Source organism: Ambystoma mexicanum, chromosome 1q (genome assembly GCF_040938575.1).
Source record: "Ambystoma mexicanum isolate Mex_15411 chromosome 1q, UKY_AmexF1_1, whole genome shotgun sequence".
NCBI lineage: Eukaryota > Metazoa > Chordata > Amphibia > Caudata > Ambystomatidae > Ambystoma > Ambystoma mexicanum.
In genome coordinates this window covers 4,997,779-5,015,262 of record NC_090922.1, presented here as the reverse complement: position 1 = coordinate 5,015,262, position 17,484 = coordinate 4,997,779, and positions in this window count along the sequence as shown.

Sequence of the window (17,484 nt, the reverse complement as noted above, 5' to 3'; positions counted from 1 at the left end):
TACCAAACCTGAGATCCTTCCTATAACATGAGATGTGATATCCAAATCCTTCCCCTTCCAAACCTGAGACCCTCCCTTTAGCATGAGATGTGATATCTAACTCCTTCCCATTCCATTCCTGAGACCCTTCTGATAGCATAAGATGTGATATCTCAATGCCTCTAATACCAAACCTGAGATCCTACCTCTAACATGAAATGAGATATCGAACTCTTTCCCCTTCCAAACCTGAGAGCCTTCCTATAGCATGAGATGTGATATCCAAGTCCTTCCCATTCCAATACTGAGACCCTTCCTATAGCTTGAGATGTGATATCCAACTCCTTCCCATTCCAATTCTGAGACCCTTCCTATAGCATGAGATGTGATATCTCAATGCTTATACCAAACCTGAGAGCCTACCTATAGCATGAGATGTGATATCCAAGTCCATCCCATTCCAATCCTTAGACCCTTCCTACAGCATGCGATGTGATATCTCAATGATTCTAATACCAAACCAGAGACTCTTCCTATAACATGAGTTGGGATATCCAACTCCTTCCCATTCCAATTCTGAGACCCTTCCTATACTATGAGACTTGATATCTCAATGCTTCTAATACCAAACCTGAGACCCGTAATATAACATGAGATGTGATATCCAAATCCTTCCCCTTCCAAACCTTAGACCCTTCCTTTATCATGAGATGTGATATCCAACTCCTTCCCATTCCAATCCTGAGACCCTTCCGATATCATGAGATGTGATATCTCAAAGCTTCTAATATCAAACTTGAGACCCTCCCTATAGCATGAGATGTGATATCCAAGTCCTTCCCATTCCAATCCTGAGACCCTTCCTATAGCATGAGATGTGATATCTCAATGCTTCTAATACCAAACCTGAGACCCTTCCTATAACATGAGATGGGAATATCCAACTCCTTCCCATTCCAATCTTGAGACCCTTCCGATAGCAGAGATGTGATATCTCAATGCTTATACCAAACCTGAGATCCTTCCTATAACATGAGATGTGATATCCAACTCCTTCCCATTCCAATCCTGAGACACTTCCTATAGCATGAGATGTGATATCTCACTGCTTATACCAAACCTGAGACCCTTCCCATAGCAGGAGATGTGATATCCAACTCCTTCCCATTCCAATCCTCAGACCCTTCCTATAGCATGAGATGTGATATCTCAATGCTTCTAATGTCAAACTTGAGACCCTACCTATAGCATGAGATGTGATATCCAAGTCCTTCCCATTCCAATCCTAAGACACTTCCTATAGCATGAGATGTGATATCTCAATGCTTCTAATACCAAACTTGAGACTCTTCCTATAACATGAGATGGGATATCCAACTCCTTCCCATTCCAATCCTGAGACCCTTTTGATAGCAGAGATGTGATATCTCAATGTTTATACCAAACCTGAGACCCTTCCTACGGCATGAGATGTCATATTCAACTCCTTCCCATTCCAATCCTGAGACCCTTCCTATAGCATGAGATTTGATATCCAACTCCTTCCCATTCCAATCCTGAGACCCTTCCTATAGCATGAGATGTGATGTCTCAATGCTTCTAATACCAAACCTGAGATCCTTCCTATAACATGAGATGTGATATCCAACTCCTTCCATTCCAATCCTGAGACCCTTCCTATAGCATGAGATGTGATATCTCAATGCTTATACCAAACCTGAGACCCTTCCTATAGCATGAGATGTGATATCCAACTCCTTCCCATTCCAATCCTGAGACCCTTCCTATAGCATGAGATGTGATATCTCAATGCTTCTAATACCAAACCTGAGATCCTTCCTCTAACATGAAATGTGAGATCCAACTCCTTCCCTTTCCAAACCTAAGAGCCTATCTATAGCATGAGATGTGATATCCAAGTCCTTCACATTCCAACCCTTAGACCCTTCCTACAGCATGCAATATGATATCTCAATGATTCCAATAACAAACCTGAGACCCGTCCTATAACATGAGATGGGATATCCAACTCCTTCCCATTCCAATCCTGAGACACTTCCGATAGCAGAGATGTGATATCTCAATGTTTATACCAAACCTGAGACCCTTCCTATAACATGAGATGTGATATCCAACTCCTTCCCGTTCCAAACCTGAGACCCTTCCTTTAGCATGAGATGTGATATCCAGCTCCTTCCCATTCCAATCCTGAGACACTTCCGATAGCATGAGATGTGATATCTCAATGCTTCTAATATCAAAACTGAGACCCTCCCTATAGCATGATATGTGATATCTAAGTCCTTCCCATTCCAATCCTGAGACCCTTCCTATAGCATGAGATGTGATATCTCAATGCTTCTACCAAACCTGAGACCCTTCCTTTAGCATGAGATGTGATATCCAACTCCTTCCCATTCCAATCCTGAGACCCTTCCTATAGCATGAGATGTGATATCTCAATACTTCTAATACCAAACCTGAGATCCTTCCGATAACATGAGATGTGATATCTCAATACTTCTAATACCAAACCTGAGATCCATCCTATAACATGAGATGTGATATCCAACTCCTTCCCTTTCCAAACCTGAGAGCCGTTCTATAGCATGAGATGTGATATCCAAGTCCATCCCATTCCAATCCTTAGACCCTTCCTACAGCATGCGATGTGATATCTCAATGATTCTAATACCAAACCAGAGACTCTTCCTATAACATGAGTTGGGATATCCAACTCCTTCCCATTCCAATTCTGAGACCCTTCCTATACTATGAGACTTGATATCTCAATGCTTCTAATACCAAACCTGAGACCCGTAATATAACATGAGATGTGATATCCAAATCCTTCCCCTTCCAAACCTTAGACCCTTCCTTTATCATGAGATGTGATATCCAACTCCTTCCCATTCCAATCCTGAGACCCTTCCGATATCATGAGATGTGATATCTCAAAGCTTCTAATATCAAACTTGAGACCCTCCCTATAGCATGAGATGTGATATCCAAGTCCTTCCCATTCCAATCCTGAGACCCTTCCTATAGCATGAGATGTGATATCTCAATGCTTCTAATACCAAACCTGAGACCCTTCCTATAACATGAGATGGGAATATCCAACTCCTTCCCATTCCAATCTTGAGACCCTTCCGATAGCAGAGATGTGATATCTCAATGCTTATACCAAACCTGAGATCCTTCCTATAACATGAGATGTGATATCCAACTCCTTCCCATTCCAATCCTGAGACACTTCCTATAGCATGAGATGTGATATCTCACTGCTTATACCAAACCTGAGACCCTTCCCATAGCAGGAGATGTGATATCCAACTCCTTCCCATTCCAATCCTCAGACCCTTCCTATAGCATGAGATGTGATATCTCAATGCTTCTAATGTCAAACTTGAGACCCTACCTATAGCATGAGATGTGATATCCAAGTCCTTCCCATTCCAATCCTAAGACACTTCCTATAGCATGAGATGTGATATCTCAATGCTTCTAATACCAAACTTGAGACTCTTCCTATAACATGAGATGGGATATCCAACTCCTTCCCATTCCAATCCTGAGACCCTTTTGATAGCAGAGATGTGATATCTCAATGTTTATACCAAACCTGAGACCCTTCCTACGGCATGAGATGTCATATTCAACTCCTTCCCATTCCAATCCTGAGACCCTTCCTATAGCATGAGATTTGATATCCAACTCCTTCCCATTCCAATCCTGAGACCCTTCCTATAGCATGAGATGTGATGTCTCAATGCTTCTAATACCAAACCTGAGATCCTTCCTATAACATGAGATGTGATATCCAACTCCTTCCATTCCAATCCTGAGACCCTTCCTATAGCATGAGATGTGATATCTCAATGCTTATACCAAACCTGAGACCCTTCCTATAGCATGAGATGTGATATCCAACTCCTTCCCATTCCAATCCTGAGACCCTTCCTATAGCATGAGATGTGATATCTCAATGCTTCTAATACCAAACCTGAGATCCTTCCTCTAACATGAAATGTGAGATCCAACTCCTTCCCTTTCCAAACCTAAGAGCCTATCTATAGCATGAGATGTGATATCCAAGTCCTTCACATTCCAACCCTTAGACCCTTCCTACAGCATGCAATATGATATCTCAATGATTCCAATAACAAACCTGAGACCCGTCCTATAACATGAGATGGGATATCCAACTCCTTCCCATTCCAATCCTGAGACACTTCCGATAGCAGAGATGTGATATCTCAATGTTTATACCAAACCTGAGACCCTTCCTATAACATGAGATGTGATATCCAACTCCTTCCCGTTCCAAACCTGAGACCCTTCCTTTAGCATGAGATGTGATATCCAGCTCCTTCCCATTCCAATCCTGAGACACTTTCGATAGCATGAGATGTGATATCTCAATGCTTCTAATATCAAAACTGAGACCCTCCCTATAGCATGATATGTGATATCTAAGTCCTTCCCATTCCAATCCTGAGACCCTTCCTATAGCATGAGATGTGATATCTCAATGCTTCTACCAAACCTGAGACCCTTCCTTTAGCATGAGATGTGATATCCAACTCCTTCCCATTCCAATCCTGAGACCCTTCCTATAGCATGAGATGTGATATCTCAATACTTCTAATACCAAACCTGAGATCCTTCCGATAACATGAGATGTGATATCTCAATACTTCTAATACCAAACCTGAGATCCATCCTATAACATGAGATGTGATATCCAACTCCTTCCCTTTCCAAACCTGAGAGCCGTTCTATAGCATGAGATGTGATATCCAGGTCCTTCCCATTCCAATCCTTAGACCCTTCCTACAGCATGCAATATGATATCTCAATGCTTATACCAAACCTGAGAACCTTCCTATGGCCTGAGATGTCATGGCCTGAGATGTCATATACAACTCCTTCCCATTCCAATCCTGAGACCCTTCCTTTAGCATGAGATGTGATATCTCAATGCGTATACCAAATCTGAGACCCTTCCTATAGCATGAGATGTGATATCCAATTCCTTCCCATTCCAATCCTGAGACCCTCCCTATAGCATGAGATGTGATATCTCAATGCTTATACCAAACCTGAGAGCCTACCTATAACATGAGATGTGATATCCAAGTCCATCCCATTCCAATCCTTAGACCCTTCCTACAGCATGCGATGTGATATCTCAATGATTCTAATACCAAACCAGAGACTCTTCCTATAACATGAGATGGGATATCCAACTCCTTCCCATTCCAATCCTGAGCCGCTTCCGATAGCAGAGATGTGATATCTCAATGCTTATACCAAACCTGAGACCCTTCCTATAGCAAGAGATGTGATATCCAAATCCTTCCCATTCCAATCCTGAGACCCTTCCTATAACATGAGATGTGATATCCAACTCCTTCCCATTCCAACCTGAGACACTTCCTAAAGCATGAGAAGGGATATCCAACTCCTTCCCAATCCAATCCTGAGACCCTTCCGATAGCAGAGATGTGATATCTCAATGCTTATACCAAACCTGAGACCCTTCCTATGGCATGAGATGTGATATCCAACTCCTTGCCATTCCAACCTGAGACACTTCCTAAAGCATGAGAAGGGATATCCAACTCCTTCCCAATCCAATCCTGAGACCCTTCCGATAGCAGCGACGTGATATCTCAATGCTTCTACCAAACCGGAGACCCTTCCTTTAGCATGAGATGTGATATCCAAATCCTTCACATTCCAATCCTGAGACCCTTCCTATAGCATGAGATGTGATATCTCAATGCTTCTAATACCAAACCTGAGATCCTTCCTATAACATGAGATGTGATATCCAATTCCTTCCCATTCCAAACCTGAGACCCTTCCTATTGGATGAGATGTGATATCCAACTCCTTCCCATTCCAACCCTGAGACCCTTCCTATAGCATGAGATGTGATGTCTCAATGCGTCTAATACCAAACCTGAGATCCTTCCTATAACATGAGATGTGATATCCAACTCCTTCCATTCCAATCCTGAGACCCGTCCTATAGCATGAGATGTGATATCTCAATGCTTATACCAAACCTGAGACCCTTCCTATAGCATGAGATGTGATATCCAACTGTTACCCATTCCAATCCTGAGACCCTTCCTATAGCATGAGATGTGATATCTCAATGCTTCTAATACCAAACCTGAGATCCTTCCTCTAACATGAAATGTGATATCCAACTCCTTCCCTTTCCAAACCTAAGAGCCTATCTATAGCATGAGATGTGATATCCAAGTCCTTCACATTCCAACCCTTAGACCCTTCCTACAGCATGCAATATGATATCTCAATGATTCTAATAACAAACCTGAGACCCGTCCTATAACATGAGATGGGATATCCAACTCCTTCCCATTCCAATCCTGAGACACTTCCGATAGCAGAGATGTGATATCTCAATGCTTATACCAAACCTGAGACCCTTCCTATAACATGAGATGTGATATCCAAATCCTTCCCGTTCCAAACCTGAGACCCTTCCTTTAGCATGAGATGTGATATCCAGCTCCTTCCCATTCCCATCCTGAGACACTTCCGATAGCATGAGATGTGATATCTCAATGCTTCTAATATCAAAACTGAGACCCTCCCTATAGCATGATATGTGATATCTAAGTCCTTCCCATTCCAATCCTGAGACCCTCCCTATAGCATGAGATGTGATATCCAACTCCTTCCCATTCCAATCCTGAGACCCTTCCTATAGCATGAGATATGATATCTCAATACTTCTAATACCAAACGTGAGATCCTTCCGATAACATGAGATGTGATATCCAAATCCTTCCCCTTCCAAACCTGAGACCCTCCCTTTAGCATGAAATGTGATATCCAACTCCTTCCTATTCCAATCCTGAGACTCTTCTGATAGCATGAGATGTGATATCTCAATGCTTCTAATACCAAACCTGAGATCCTTCCGATAGCATGAGATGTGATATCTCAATGCTTCTAATACCAAACCTGAGATCCTTCCTATAACATGAGATGTGATATCCAAATCCTTCCCCTTCCAAACCTGAGACCCTCCCTTTAGCATGAGATGTGATATCTAACTCCTTCCCATTCCATTCCTGAGACCCTTCTGATAGCATGAGATGTGATATCTCAATGCCTCTAATACCAAACCTGAGATCCTACCTCTAACATGAAATGAGATATCCAACTCTTTCCCCTTCCAAACCTGAGAGCCTTCCTATAGCATGAGATGTGATATCCAAGTCCTTCCCATTCCAATACTGAGACCCTTCCTACAGCTTGAGATGTGATATCCAACTCCTTCCCATTCCAATTCTGAGACCCTTCCTATACCATGAGATGTGATATCTCAATGCTTATACCAAACCTGAGAGCCTACCTATAGCATCCAAGTCCATCCCATTCCAATCCTTAGACCCTTCCTACAGAATGCGATGTGATATCTCAATGATTCTAATACCAAACCAGAGACTCTTCCTATAACATGAGATGGGATATCCAACTCCTTCCCATTCCAATTCTGAGACCCTTCCTATACTATGAGACTTGATATCTCAATGCTTCTAATACCAAACCTGAGACCCGTAATATAACATGAGATGTGATATCCAAATCCTTCCCCTTCCAAACCTTAGACCCTTCCTTTATCATGAGATGTGATATCCAACTCCTTCCCATTCCAATCCTGAGACCCTTCCGATATCATGAGATGTGATATCTCAAAGCTTCTAATATCAAACTTGAGACCCTCCCTATAGCATGAGATGTGATATCCAAGTCCTTCCCATTCCAATCCTGAGACCCTTCCTATAGCATGAGATGTGATATCTCAATGCTTCTAATACCAAACCTGAGACCCTTCCTATAACATGAGATGGGAATATCCAACTCCTTCCCATTCCAATCTTGAGACCCTTCCGATAGCAGAGATGTGATATCTCAATGCTTATACCACACCTGAGATCCTTCCTATAACATGAGATGTGATGTCCAACTCCTTCCCATTCCAATCCTGAGACACTTCCTATAGCATGAGATGTGATATCTCACTGCTTATACCAAACCTGAGACCTTTCCCATAGCAGGAGATGTGATATCCAACTCCTTCCCATTCCAATCCTCAGACCCTTCCTATAGCATGAGATGTGATATCTCAATGCTTCTAATGTCAAACTTGAGACCCTACCTATAGCATGAGATGTGATATCCAAGTCCTTCCCATTCCAATCCTGAGACACTTCCTATAGCATGAGATGTGATATCTGAATGCTTCTAATACCAAACCTGAGACTCTTCCTATAACATGAGATGTGATATCCAAATCCTTCACTTTCCAAACCTGAGAGCCTATCTATAGCATGAGATGTGATATCCAAGTCCTTCGCATTCCAATCCTTAGACCCTTCCTACAGCATGCAATATGATATCTCAATGATTCTAATAAAAAACCTGAGACCCGTCCTATAACATGAGATTGGATATCCAACTCCTTCCCATTCCAATCCTGAGACACTTCCGATAGCAGAGATGTGATATCTCAATGTTTATACCAAACCTGAGACCCTTCCTATAACATGAGATGTGATATCCAACTCCTTCCCGTTCCAAACCTGAGACCCTTCCTTTAGCATGAGATGTGATATCCACCTCCTTCCCATTCCAATCCTGAGACACTTCCGATAGCATGAGATGTGATATCTCAATGCTTCTAATATCAAAACTGAGACCCTCCCTATAGCATGATATGTGATATCTAAGTCCTTCCCATTCCAATCCTGAGACCCTTCCTATAGCATGAGATGTGATATCTCAATGCTTCTACCAAACCTGAGACCCTTCCTTTAGCATGAGATGTGATATCCAACTGCTTCCCATTCCAATCCTGAGACCCTTCCGATAACATGAGATGTGATATCTCAATACTTCTAATACCAAACCTGAGATCCATCCTATAACATGAGATGTGATATCCAAATCCTTCCCCTTCCAAACCTGAGACCCTCCCTTTAGCATGAGATGTGATATCCAACTCCTTCCCATTCCAATCCTGAGACCCTTCTGATAGCATAAGATATGATATCTCAATGCTTCTATACCAAACCTGAGATCCTTCCGATAGCATGAGATGTGATATCTCAATACTTCTAATACCAAACCTGAGATCCTTCCTATAACATGAGATGTGATATCCAAATCCTTATCTTCCAAACCTGAGACCCTCCCTTTACCATGAGATGTGATATCCAACTCCTTCCCATTCCAATCCTGAGACTCTTCTGATAGCATAAGATATGATATCTCAATGCTTCTATACCAAACCTGAGATCCTTCTGATAGCATGAGATGTGATATCTCAATGCTTCTAATACCAAACCTGAGATCCTACCTCTAACATGAAATGTGATATCCAACTCTTTCCCATTGCAAACCTGAGAGCCTTCCTATAGCATGAGATGTGATATCCAAGTCCTTCCCATTCCAATCCTGAGACCCTTCCTATAACATGAGATGTGATATCCAACTCCTTCCCATTCCAACCTGAGACCCTTCTTATAGCATGAGATGGGATATCTAACTCCTTCCAAATCCAATCCCGATACCCTTCCGATAGCATGAGATGTGATAACCCAATGCTTCTACCAAACCTGAGACCCATATTATGGCATGAGATGTGATATCAAACTCCTTCCCATTCTAATCCTGAGACCCTTCCTATAGCTTGAAATGTGATATCCAACTCCTTCCCATTCCAATTCTGAGACCCTTCCTATACCATGAGACTTGATATCTCAATGCTTCTAATACCAAACCTGAGACCCGTCCTATAACATGAGATGTGATATCCAAATCCTTCCCCTTCCAAACCTTAGACCCTTCCTTTATCATGAGATGTGATATCCAACTCCTTCCCATTCCAATCTTGAGACCCTTCCGATATCATGAAATGTGATATCTCAATGCTTCTATCAAACTTGAGACCCTCCCTATAGCATGAGATGTGATATCCAACTCCTTCCCATTCCAATCCTGAGACCCTTCTGATAGCATAAGATATGATATCTCAATGCTTCTATACCAAACCTGAGAACCTTCTGATAGCATGAGATGTGATATCTCAATACTTCTAATACCAAACCTGAGATCCTTCCTATAACATGAGATGTGATATCCAAATCCTTATCTTCCAAACCTGAGACCCTCCCTTTACCATGAGATGTGATATCCAACTCCTTCCCATTCCAATCCTGAGACTCTTCTGATAGCATAAGATATGATTTCTCAATGCTTCTATACCAAACCTGAGATCCTTCTGATAGCATGAGATGTGATATCTCAATGCTTCTAATACCAAACCTGAGATCCTACCTCTAACATGAAATGTGATATCCAACTCTTTCCCCTTGCAAACCTGAGAGCCTTCCTATAGCATGAGATGTGATATCCAAGTCCTTCCCATTCCAATCCTGAGACCCTTCCTATAACATGAGATGTGATATCCAACTCCTTCCCATTCCAACCTGAGACCCTTCCTATAGCATGAGATGGGATATCCAACTCCTTCCAAATCCAATCCCGATACCCTTCCGATAGCATGAGATGTGATAACCCAATGCTTCTACCAAACCTGAGACCCATATTATGGCATGAGATGTGATATCAAACTCCTTCCCATTCTAATACTGAGACCCTTCCTATAGCTTGAAATGTGATATCCAACTCCTTCCCATTCCAATTCTGAGACCCTTCCTATACCATGAGACTTGATATCTCAATGCTTCTAATACCAAACCTGAGACCCGTCCTATAACATGAGATGTGATATCCAAATCCTTCCCCTTCCAAACCTTAGACCCTTCCTTTATCATGAGATGTGATATCCAACTCCTTCCCATTCCAATCCTGAGACCCTTCCTATAGCATGAGATGTGATATCTCAATGCTTCTAATACCAAACCTGAGACCCTTCCTATAACATGAGATGGGAATATCCAACTCCTTCCCATTCCAATCCTTAGACCCTTCCTACAGCATGCAATATGATATCTCAATGATTTTAATAAAAAACCTGAGACCCGTCCTATAACATGAGATGGGATATCCAACTCCTTCCCATTCCAATCCTGAGACACTTCCGATAGCAGAGATGTGATATCTCAATGTTTATACCAAACCTGAGACCCTTCCTATAACACGAGATGTGATATCCAACTCCTTCCCATTCCAATCCTGAGACCCTTCCTATAGCATGAGATGTGATATCCAACTCCATCCCATTCCAATCCTGAGACCCTTCCTATAGCATGAGATGTGATGTCTCAATGCTTCTAATACCAAACCTGAGATCCTTCCTTTAACATGAGATGTGATATCCAACTCCTTCCATTCCAATCCTTAGACCCTTCCTACAGCATGCAATATGATATCTCAATGATTTTAATAAAAAACCTGAGACCCGTCCTATAACATGAGATGGGATATCCAACTCCTTCCCATTCCAATCCTGAGACACTTCCGATAGCAGAGATGTGATATCTCAATGTTTATACCAAACCTGAGACCCTTCCTATAACATGAGATGTGATATCCAACTCCTTCCCGTTCCAAACCTGAGACCCTTCCTTTAGCATGAGATGTGATATCCAGCTCCTTCCCATTCCAATCCTGAAAAACTTCCGATAGCATGAGATGTGATATCTTAATGCTTCTAATATCAAAACTGAGACCCTCCCTATAGCATATGTGATATCTAAATCCTTCCCATTCCAATCCTGAGACCCTATAGCATGAGATGTGCTATCTCAATGCTTATCCTTGATTCCTGTAGTAAATTGATTTCCTTTGCAGGCCGACTCCTGTCACGAATGCCTTGTCTGCATGCATTCTCTCCTGGCCATTCGCTCACCGTGGCTATTTGCCTACCCCCTTCCTCTCTCAGTGGATGGACTTCTCCATCATAGCCTCCTACCACTCAACTCCGCCTACTTGGAGAATTCAACATGAACCTGTATGCTTCCTGACCTGGACTTTTACGAGATCTGCAACTCTTCATGTCGCTGGCCCTACACACTGCAGGGAATACTCAGGATTTTCTGATCTCAGACCTCCCCCTCTGTAACCCTCTCAACAATCCTCTCCCGTGGTGATCAAGTTCTCATCTCCAAAGAAGGCTAACTGCCAGCTATTCCTCCTCAGAGGAGTTCTCCCTTTCTGTCCCTGCTCCCTGCACAGTTTCGCGATGCAAACACTCGCTTTCCTGCTCTCTGGCTTAGACGCTTTTCCTTCTCAGAGGCCTTCTTCCTTTCTGCCCTTTTCGCGTTGCAAGTACTCGCTTCCCAGCTCTCTGGTTTAGACGCGTGTTCCCTGCCTTCTCTCCTCTTCCCGCTGCCTTCAAATCAAAAAATGAGCTCCAAAAGATACACAGTGCTCAGAATGCTCTATAACACCCATTATTCAACATATAGCCGTAACCCGCTAGACGTATTGAAACGTGCTGTAAACTAGCAAAAACAGCTAGAAAATGTACTTTCCTCGCGTTTTTGTAAATGCTAATTCTGATGGGTTCCCATGTATGTACTGTCCGTGCGTTTGTTGTCGAATCCTGAAGTTTTTAACCACTGTTCTCCCATACAAGGGGGGGTCAACGTCTACTGCTGTTCACAGGCTGAATGTATACGGCTGAAATCTTCAAGGCATTATCAGCTTTCCTGACTGTTTTGGAACGTGTATTTGCCATCTGTTAATGCAGTCGCCCTGTGTTCATCGTCCCTTCTACTTCACAGGCTGCACTCCCCTGGTGATCACATTCTCCTCTCCAGAGCAGGCTGACTACCAGCTGCTCCTCCTCATAGGCGTTCATCCTTTCTGTCCCTGCTCCCTGCACCGTTCCGCGTTGCATGTACTCGCTTCCCAGCTCTCTGGTTTAGATGCGTGTTCCCTGCCTTCTCTCCTCTTCCTACAGCCTTCCAATGAGCTCCACAAGATAGTGTTCAGAATGCTTTATAACCCCATTATTCAACATATAGCTGTAACCCGCTAGACGTATTGAAACGTGCTAAAAGCGAGCAGAAACAGCTCGAAAATGTACTTTTCTCGCGTTTTGGTAAATGCGAATTCTGGTGGATTCCCATTTTGTACTCTGTTCGTGCGTTTGTTCAGTCGAATCCTGGTCTTTTGAACCACTCTTCTCCCATACAAAGGAGGGTCAAAATGTGTTGTTCACAGGCTGAATTTATACTGCTGAAATGCTCGCTTCCCTGCTCTCTGGTTTAGATGCGTGTTCCCTGCCTTCTCTCCTCTTCCTACAGCCTTCCAATGAGCTCCACTAGATAGTGTTCAGAATGCTTTATAACCCCATTATTCAACATATAGCTGTAACCCGCTAGACGTATTGAAACGTGCTAAAAACTAGCAAAAATAGCTAGAAAATGTACTTCCCTCGCGTTTTTGTAAATGCGAATTCTGGTGGGTTCCCATGTTGTATGTACTGTGTCCGTGCGTTTGTGTCGAATCCTGACGTTTTTAACCACTGTTCTCCCATACTAGGGAGGGGGGGCTCAACATCTGCTGTTCACAGGCTGAATGTATACGGCTGAAATCTTCAAGGCATTATCAGCTTTCCTGACTGTTTTGGAACGTGTATTTGCCATCTGTTAATGCAGTCGCCCGTTGTTCATCGTTCCTTCTAGTTTACAGGCTGCACTCCCCTAGTGATCACATTCTTCTCTCCTATGCAGGCTAACTACCAGCTGCTCCTCCTCATAGGTGTTCATCCTTTCTGTCCCTGCTCCCTGCACCGTTTCGCGTTGCATGTACTCGCTTCCCAGCTCTCTGGTTGAGATGCGTGTTCCCTGCCTTCTCTCCTCTTGCTACAGCCTTCCAATTTGCTCCACAAGATACAGTGTTCAGAATGCTTTATAACACCCATTATTCAACATATAGCTGTAACCCGATAGACGTATTGAAACGTGCTAAAAACTAGCAAAAACAGCTAGAAAATGTACTTCCCTCGCGTTTTGGTAAATGCAGGGTAAACACGTCTAAACCAGAGAGCAGGGAAGCGAGCATTTCAGCAGTATAAATTCAGCCTGTGAACAACACATTTTGACCCTCCCTTGTATGGGAGAAGAGTGGTTCAAAAGACCAGGATTCGACTGAACAAACGCACGAACAGAGTACAAAATGGGAATCCACCAGAATTCGCATTTACCAAAACGCGAGAAAAGTACATTTTCGAGCTGTTTCTGCTCGTTTTTAGCACGTTTCAATACGTCTAGCGGGTTACAGCTATATGTTGAATAATGGGGTTATAAAGCATTCTGAACACTATCTTGTGGAGCTCATTGGAAGGCTGTAGGAAGAGGAGAGAAGGCAGGGAACACGCATCTAAACCAGAGAGCTGGGAAGCGAGTACATGCAACGCGGAACGGTGCAGGGAGCAGGGACAGAAAGGATGAACGCCTATGAGGAGGAGCAGCTGGTAGTCAGCCTGCTCTGGAGAGGAGAATGTGATCACCAGGGGAGTGCAGCCTGTGAAGTAGAAGGGACGATGAACACAGGGCGACTGCATTAACAGATGGCAAATACACGTTCCAAAACAGTCAGGAAAGCTGATAATGCCTTGAAGATTTCAGCCGTATACATTCAGCCTGTGAACAGCAGTAGACGTTGACCCCCCCTTGTATGGGAGAACAGTGGTTAAAAACTTCAGGATTCGACAACAAACGCACGGACAGTACATACATGGGAACCCATCAGAATTAGCATTTACAAAAACGCGAGGAAAGTACATTTTCTAGCTGTTTTTGCTAGTTTACAGCACGTTTCAATACGTCTAGCGGGTTACGGCTATATGTTGAATAATGGGTGTTATAGAGCATTCTGAGCACTGTGTATCTTTTGGAGCTCATTTTTTGATTTGAAGGCAGCGGGAAGAGGAGAGAAGGCAGGGAACACGCGTCTAAACCAGAGAGCTGGGAAGCGAGTACTTGCAACGCGAAAAGGGCAGAAAGGAAGAAGGCCTCTGAGAAGGAAAAGCGTCTAAGCCAGAGAGCAGGAAAGCGAGTGTTTGCATCGCGAAACTGTGCAGGGAGCAGGGACAGAAAGGGAGAACTCCTCTGAGGAGGAATAGCTGGCAGTTAGCCTTCTTTGGAGATGAGAACTTGATCACCACGGGAGAGGATTGTTGAGAGGGTTACAGAGGGGGAGGTCTGAGATCAGAAAATCCTGAGTATTCCCTGCAGTGTGTAGGGCCAGCGACATGAAGAGTTGCAGATCTCGTAAAAGTCCAGGTCAGGAAGCATACAGGTTCATGTTGAATTCTCCAAGTAGGCGGAGTTGAGTGGTAGGAGGCTAGGACAAAGAAGTCCATCCACTGAGAGAGGAAGGGGGTAGGCAAATAGCCACGGTGAGAGAATGGCCAGGAGAGATTGCATGCAGACAAGGCATTCGTGACAGGAGTCGGCCTGCAAAGGAAATCAATTTACTACAGGAATCAAGGATAAGCATTGAGATATCACATCTCATGCTATAGGAAGGGTCTCAGGATTGGAATGGGAAGGACTTAGATATCACATATCATGCTATAGGGAGGGTCTCAGGTTTGGAACGGGAAGGAGTTGGATATCACATCTCATGTTATAGGAAGGGTCTCAGGTTTGGTATAAACATTGAGATATCACATCTCTGCTATCGGAAGTGTCTCAGGATTGGAATGGGAAGGAGTTGGATATCACATCTCATGCTATAGGAAGGGTCTCAGGATTGGAATGGGAAGGAGTTGGATATCACATTGGATATTCCCATCTCATGTTATAGGAAGGATCTCAGGTTTGGTATTAGAAGCATTGAGATATCACATCTCATGCTATAGGAAGGGTCTCAGGATTGGAATGGGAAGGACTTGGATATCACATCTCATGCTATAAGGAGGGTCTCAAGTTTGATATTAGAAGCATTGAGATATCACATTTCATGATATCGGAAGGGTCTCAAGATTGGAATGGGAAGGAGTTGGATATCACATCTCATGATAAAGGAAGGGTCTAAGGTTTGGAAGGGGAAGGATTTGGATATCACATCTCATGTTATAGGACGGGTCTCAGGTTTGGTATTAGAAGCATTGAGATATCAAGTCTCATGGTATAGGAAGGGTCTCAGAATTGGAATGGGAAGGAGTTGGATATCACATCTCAAGCTATAGGAAGGGTCTCAGGATTAGAATGGGAAGGAGTTTGATATCACATCTCATGCCATAGTATGGGTCTCAGGTTTGGTAGAAGCATTGGGATATCACATCTCATGCTATCGGAAGGTTATCAGGATTGGATTTGGAAGGAGTTGCATATCCCATCTCATGCTATAGGAAGGGTCTCAGGTTGGAATGGGAAGGAGTTGGATATCACATCTCATGTTATAGGACGGGTCTCAGGATTGGAATGGGAAGGACTTGGATATCACATCTCATGCTATAGGAAGGCTCTCAGGTTTGCAAGGGGAAAGAGTTGGATATCACATTTCATGTTAGAGGTAGGATCTCAGGTTTGGTATTAGAAGTATTGAGATATCACATCTCATGCTATCAGAAGGATCTCAGGTTTGGTATAGAAGCATTGAGATATCATATCTTATGCTATCAGAAGAGTCTCAGGATTGGAATGGGAAGGAGTTGGATATCACATCTCATGGTAAAGGAAGGGTCTCAGGTTTGGAAGATAAGGATTTGGATATCACATCTCATGTTATAGGAAGGATCTCAGGTTTGGTATTAGAAGTATTGAGATACCACATCTCATGCTATCGGAAGGATCTCAGGTTTGGTATAGAAGCATTGAGATATATCTTATGCTATCAGAAGGGTCTCAGGATTGGAATGGGAAGGAGTTGGATATCACATCTCATGCTAAAGGGAGGGTCTCAGGTTTGGAAGGGGAAGGATTTGGATATCACATCTCATGTTATAGGATGGATCTCAGGTTTGGTATTAGAAGTATTGAGATATCACATCTCATGTTATCGGAAGGATCTCAGGTTTGGTATTAGAAGTATTGAGATATCACATCTCATGCTATAGGAAGGGTCTCAGGATTGGAATGGGAAGGAGTTGGATATCACATCTCATGCTAAAGGAAGGGTCTCAGGTTTGGTAGAAGCATTGAGGTATCACATCTCATGCTATAGGAAGGCTCTCAGGATTGGAATGGGAAGCAGTTGGATATCACATCTCATGCTAAAGGAAGGGTCTCAGGTTTGGAACGGGAAGGAGTTGGATATCACATCTCATGTTATAGGAAGGGTCTCAGGTTTGGAACGGGAAGGAGTTGGATATCACATCTCATGTTATAGGAAGGGTCTCAGGTTTGGTATAAACATTGAGATATCACATCTCTGCTATCGGAAGTGTCTCAGGATTGGAATGGGAAGGAGTTGAATATCCCATCTCATGTTATAGGACGGGTCTCAGGTTTTTTATTAGAATCATTGAGA